Source organism: Tachypleus tridentatus, chromosome 1 (assembly GCF_004210375.1).
Source record: "Tachypleus tridentatus isolate NWPU-2018 chromosome 1, ASM421037v1, whole genome shotgun sequence".
In the NCBI taxonomy this organism is placed as follows: domain Eukaryota; kingdom Metazoa; phylum Arthropoda; class Merostomata; order Xiphosura; family Limulidae; genus Tachypleus; species Tachypleus tridentatus.
The window spans coordinates 170457631-170463989 of record NC_134825.1 but is presented as its reverse complement, the minus strand read 5'-3'; the positions used below and the strand labels follow the sequence as shown (position 1 = coordinate 170463989).

Here is a 6359-nt window from a genome sequence, read left to right as displayed (position 1 = left end):
TGTCAAAGCTTTTTTTTATTGTAAGCCTAAAAACAAATATATATGCATATATTTAAGCTTTTTGGGAAAAATGACAACAAAGATGCATTTTGGTTAAGTTATTGATTTAGTTAAATTTAAATTGAAAAAAGAGAACTGAAGAAGCAAGTTAAGAGACTAGTTTGGTCACAGGTAGATTAAGAGACAAAGAGGAGAGACTAGTTTGGTCACAGGTGGATTAAGAGACAAAGAGGAGAGACTAGTTTGGTTACAGGTAGATTAAGAGACAAAGAGGAGAGACTAGTTTGGTTACAGGTAGATTAAGAGACAAAGAGGAGAGACTAGTTTGGTCACAGGTAAATTAAGAGACAAAGAGGAGAGACTAGTTTGGTTACAGGTAAATTAAGAGACAAAGAGGAGAGACTAGGTTGGTCACAGGTAAATTAAGAGACTAGTTTGGTTACAGGTAGATTAAGAGACAAAGAGGAGAGACTAGTTTGGTCACAGGTAAATTAAGAGACAAAGAGGAGAGACTAGTTTGGTTACAGGTAAATTAAGAGACAAAGAAGAGAGACTAGGTTGGTCACAGGTAAATTAAGAGACTAGTTTGGTTACAGGTAGATTAAGAGACAAAGAGGAGAGACTAGTTTGGTCACAGGTAGATTAAGAGACAAAGAGGAGAGACTAGGTTGGTCACAGGTAGATTAAGAGACAAAGAGGAGAGACTAGTTTGGTTTCAGGTAGATTAAGAGACAAAGAGGAGAGACTAGTTTGGTCACAGGTAAATTAAGAGACAAAGAGGAGAGACTAGTTTGGTCACAGGTAAATTAAGAGACAAAGAGAGAGAGACTAGTTTGGTCACAGGTAGATTAAGAGACTAGTTTGGTTACAGGTAGATTAAGAGACAAAGAGGAGAGACTAGTTTAGTTACAGGTAGATTAAGAGACAAAGAGGAGAGACTAGTTTGGTCACAGGTAAATTAAGAGACAAAAGAGGAGAGACCAGTTTGGTCACAGGTAGATTAAGAGACAAAAAGAGGAGAGACCAGTTTGGTCACAGGTAGATTAAGAGACAAAGAGGAGAGACTAGTTTGGTCACAGGTAGATTAAGAGACAAAGAGGAGAGACTAGTTTGGTCACAGGTAGATTAAGAGACAAAGAGGAGAGACTAGTTTGGTTACAGGTAGATTAAGAGACAAAGAGGAGAGACTAGTTTGGTCACAGGTAAATTAAGAGACAAAGAGAAGAGACTAGTTTGGTTACAGGTAGATTAAGAGACAAAGAAGAGAGACTAGGTTGGTCACAGATAGATTAAGAGACTAGTTTGGTTACAGGTAGATTAAGAGACAAAGAGGAGAGACTAGGTTGGTCACAGGTAGATTAAGAGACTAGTTTGGTTACAGGTAGATTAAGAGACAAAGAGGAGAGACTAGGTTGGTCACAGGTAGATTAAGAGACTAGTTTGGTTACAGGTAGATTAAGAGACAAAGAGGAGAGACTAGTTTGGTTACAGGTAGATTAAGAGACAAAGAGGAGAGACTAGTTTGATCACAGGTAAAATTAAGAGACAAAGAGAGAGAGACCAGTTTGGTTACAGGCAGATTAAGACAAAGAAGAGAGACTAGGTTGGTCACAGGTAGATTAAGAGACTAGTTTGGTTACAGGTAGATTTAGAGACAAAGAGGAGAGACTAGGTTGGTCACAGGTAGATTAAGAGACTAGTTTGGTTACAGGTAGATTAAGAGACAAAGAGGAGAGACTAGGTTGGTCTCAGGTAGATTAAAAGACAAAGAGGAGAGACAAGTTTAGTCACAGGTAATTAAGAGACAAAAGGAGAGACTAGTTTGGTTTAAGGTAGATTAAGAGACAAAAGAAGAGAGACTAGGTTAGTCTAGAAGTAGATTAAGAGACCAGTTCTGGTTACAGGTAGGTTAAGACAAAGGAGAGACCAGGTTGGTCACAGGCAGATTAAGAGACCAGTTTGGTTTACAGGTAGATTAAGAGAAAAAGAGGAGAGACCAGGTTAGTCCCAGGTAGATTAAAAGACAATCAAAAGAGGAGAGACCAGTTTGGTTACAGGCAGATTAAGAGATCAAAAGAGAGAGAACAAGGTTGGTCACAGGGCAGATTAAGAGAACAAAAGAGGAGAGACGAGTTTAGTCACAGGTAAATTAAGAGACAAAGAGGAGAGACTAGTTTGGTTACAGGTAGATTAACAGACAAAGAGGAGAGACTAGGTTGCTCACAGGTAGATTAAAAGACAAAGAGGAGAGACTAGTTTGGTCACAGGTAGATTAAGAGACTAGTTTGGTTACAGGTAGATTAAGAGACAAAGAGGAGAGACTAGTTTGGTTACAGGTAGATTAAGATAAAAAAGAGGAGAGACTAGGTTGGTCACAGGTAGATTAAAAGACAAAGAGGAGAGACTAGTTTGGTTACAGGTAGATTAAGAGACAAAGACGAGAGACGAGTTTAGTCACAGGTAGATTAAGAGACAAAAGAGGAGAACTAGTTTAGTCACAGGTAGATTAAGAGACAAAGAGGAGAGACTAGTTTGGTCACAGGTAGATTAAGAGACAAAGAGGAGAGACTAGTTTGGTCACAGGTAGATTAAGAGACAAAGAGGAGAGACTAGTTTGGTCACAGGTAGATTAAGAGACAAAGAGGAGAGACTAGTTTGGTCACAGGTAGATTAAGAGACAAAGAGAGAGAGACTAGTTTAGTCACAGGTAGATCAAGACAAAGAAAGAGAGACTGGATTTAGTTACAGGTAGATTAAGATCAAAAGAGGAGAGACCAGTTTAGTCACAGGTAAATTAAGAGACAAAGAGAAGAGACTAGTTTGGTTACAGGTAGATTAAGAGACAAAGAAGAGAGACTAGGTTGGTCACAGATAGATTAAGAGACTAGTTTGGTTACAGGTAGATTAAGAGACAAAGAGGAGAGACTAGGTTGGTCACAGGCAGATTAAGAGACTAGTTTAGTTAGGTAGATTAAGAGACAAAGAGGAGAGACCAGGTTGGTCACAGGTAGATTAAAAAAGACAAAGAGAGGAGAGACTAGTTTGGTCACAGGTAAATTAAAAACAAAAGAGGAGAGACTAGTTTGGTCACAGGTAAATTCAAGAGACAAAGAGAGAGAGACTAGTTTGGTTACAGGTAGATTAAGAGACAAAGAGGAGAGACCAGGGTTGGTCACAGGCAGATTAAGAGACAAAAGAGGAGAACTAGTTTAGTCACAGGTAAATTAAGAGATCAAAGAGGAGAGACTAGTTTGGTTACAGGTAGATTAAGAGACAAAGAGGAGAGACTAGGTTGCTCACAGGTAGATTAAAAGACAAAGAGGAGAGACTAGTTTGGTCACAGGTAGATTAAGAGACTAGTTTGGTTACAGGTAGATTAAGAGACAAAGAGGAGAGACTAGGTTGCTCACAGGTAGATTAAAAGACAAAGAGGAGAGACTAGTTTGGTCACAGGTAGATTAAGAGACTAGATTTGGTCACAGGTAAAATTAAGAGACAAAGAGGAGAGACTAGTTTGGTTACAGGTAGATTAAGAGAAAAAGAGGAGAGACCAGGTTAGTCAGGTAGATTAAGAGACAAAGAGGAGAGACCAGTTTTAGTCACAGGTAGATTAAAGACAAAAAGAGGAGAGACTAGCTTGATCACAGGCAAAATTAAGAGACAAAAAGAGAGAGACCAGTTTGCCTTACAGGTAGATTAAGAGACAAAAGAAGAGAGACTAGGTTAGTCACAGGTAGATTAAGAGACCAGTTTAGTTACAGGTAGATTTAGAGACAAAGAGGAGAGACCAGGTTGGTCACAGGCAGATTAAGAGACCAGTTTGGTTACAGGTAGATTAAGAGACAAGAGAGGAGAGACCAGGCTGGTCACAGGTAGATTAAAAGACAAAGAGGAGAGACAAGTTTGGTCACAGGTAAATTAAGAGACAAAGAGGAGAGACTAGTTTGGTTACAGGTAGATTAAGAGACAAAGAAGAGAGACTAGGTTGGTCACAGGTAGATTAAGAGACTAGTTTGGTTACAGGTAGATTAAGAGACAAAGAGGAGAGACTAGGTTGGTCACAGGTAGATTAAGAGACTAGTTTGGTTACAGGTAGATTAAGAGACAAAGAGGAGAGACTAGGTTGGTCACAGGTAGATTAAAAGACAAAGAGGAGAGACTAGTTTGGTTACAGGTAGATTAAGAGATCAAAGAGGAGACAAGGTTAGTCCAGGCAGATTAGGTAATAAGAGGAGAGACGAGTTAGGTCACAGGCAAATTAAGACAAAAGAGGAGAGACTAGTTTGGTTACAGGTAGATTAACAAGACAAAGAAGAGAGAACAGGTTGCTCACAGGTAGATTAAAGACAAAGAGAGAGACTAGTTTAGTCACAGGCAGATTAAGAGACTAGTTTGGTTACAGGCAGATTAGAGATCAAGAAGGAGGAGAGACTAGTTTGGTTACAGGTAGATTAAGAGACAAAGAGAGGAGAGACTAGTTTAGTTACAGGTAGATTAAGACACAAGAGAGAGAGACCAGGTTAGTCACAGGTAGATTAAAAGTTAAAGAGAGAGAGACTAGTTTGGTTACAGGTAGATTAAGAGACAAAGACGAGAGACGAGTTTAGTCACAGGCAGATTAAGAGACAAAAGAGGAGAGACTAGTTTGGTCACAGGTAGATTAAGAGACAAAAAAGAGGAGAGACTAGTTTGGTCACAGGCAGATTAAGAGACAAAGAGGAGAGACTAGTTTAGTCACAGGTAGATTAAGAGATCAAAGAGAGAGACCAGTTTGGTCACAGGCAGATTAAGAGACAAAGAGGAGAGACCAGTTTAGTCCCAGGTAGATTAAGAGACAAAGAGAGAGACCAGCTTTGGTCACAGGTAGACAAGAGATCAAAAAAGAGGAGAGACTAGTTTGGTTACAGGTAGATTAAGAGACAAAGAGGAGAGACTAGGTTGCTCACAGGTAGATTAAAAGACAAAGAGGAGAGACTAGTTTGGTCACAGGTAGATTAAGAGACTAGATTTAGTCACAGGCAAATTAAGAGACAAAAGAGGAGAGACCAGTTTGGTTACAGGTAGATTAAGAGACAAAGAGGAGAGACCAGGCTGGTCACAGGTAGATTAAGAGACAAAGAAGAGGAGAGACCAGTTTGGTCACAGGTAAATTAAGAGACAAAAGAGGAGAGACCAGTTTGGTTACAGGTAGATTAAGAGACAAAAGAGGAGAGACTAGGTTGCTCACAGGTAGATTAAAAGACAAAGAGGAGAGACTAGTTTGGTCACAGGTAGATTAAGAGACTAGTTTGGTTACAGGTAGATTAAGAGACTAGTTTGGTCACAGGTAAATTAAGAGACAAAGAGGAGAGACTAGTTTGGTCACAGGTAGATTAAGAGACTAGTTTGGTCACAGGTAAATTAAGAGACAAAGAGGAGAGACTAGTTTGGTTACAGGTAGATTAAGAGACAAAGAGGAGAGACTAGGTTGGTCAAAGGTAGATTAAAAGACAAAAAGGAGAGACTAGTTTGGTCACAGGTAGATTAAGAGACAAAGAGGAGAGACTAGTTTGATCACAGGTAAATTAAGAGACAAAGAGGAGAGACTAGTTTGGTTACAGGTAGATTAAGAGACAAAGAGGAGAGACTAGGTTGCTCACAGGTAGATTAAAAGACAAAGAGGAGAGACTAGTTTGGTCACAGGTAGATTAAGAGACTAGTTTGGTTACAGGTAGATTAAGAGACAAAGAGGAGAGACTAGTTTGGTCATAGGTAGATTAAGAGACAAAGAGGAGAGACTAGTTTGGTCACAGGTAGATTAAAAGACAAAGAGGAGAGACAACCTTGGTCACAGGTAGAATAGAGACAAAAAGAGAGACCAGTTTTAGTTACAGGTAGATTAAGAGACAAAGAAGAGAGACTAGGTTGGTCTACAGGTAGGAATTAAGAGACTAGTTTAGTTACAGGTGGATTAAGAGACAAAGGAGGAAGACTAGGTTAGTCTACAAGGTAGATTAAGAGACCAGATTTAGTTACAGGTAGATTAAGAGACAAAGAGGAGAACTAGGTTAGTCTAGGTAGATTAAAAGACAAAGAGGAGAGACTAGTTTAGTTACAGGTAGATTAAGAGACAAAGAGGGAGAGACAAGGCTTAGTCACAGGTAGATTAAGAGACAAAGAGGAGAGACGAGGATTTAGTCCTGGTAAAATAAGAGACAAAAGAGAGAGACTAGTTGGTTACAGGCAGATCTTTAACAAAAGAGGAGAGACTAGGTTGCTCCCAGGTAGGTCAAAAGACAAAGGAGAGACCAGTTGGTCACAGGTGGATTAAGAGACTAGTTTAGTTACAGGTAGATTAAGAGACAAAGAGGAGAGACTAG

The 6359-nt window shown here is 39.4% G+C and overlaps 1 protein-coding gene across 1 annotated transcript in view; it reads left to right on the top strand.

Annotated features, from left to right (window-relative positions):
- LOC143233601 (uncharacterized) overlaps nucleotides 1–6359 on the top strand; it is a 42549-nt gene that overhangs the window by 2834 nt on the left and 33356 nt on the right. The window lies entirely within an intron of this gene.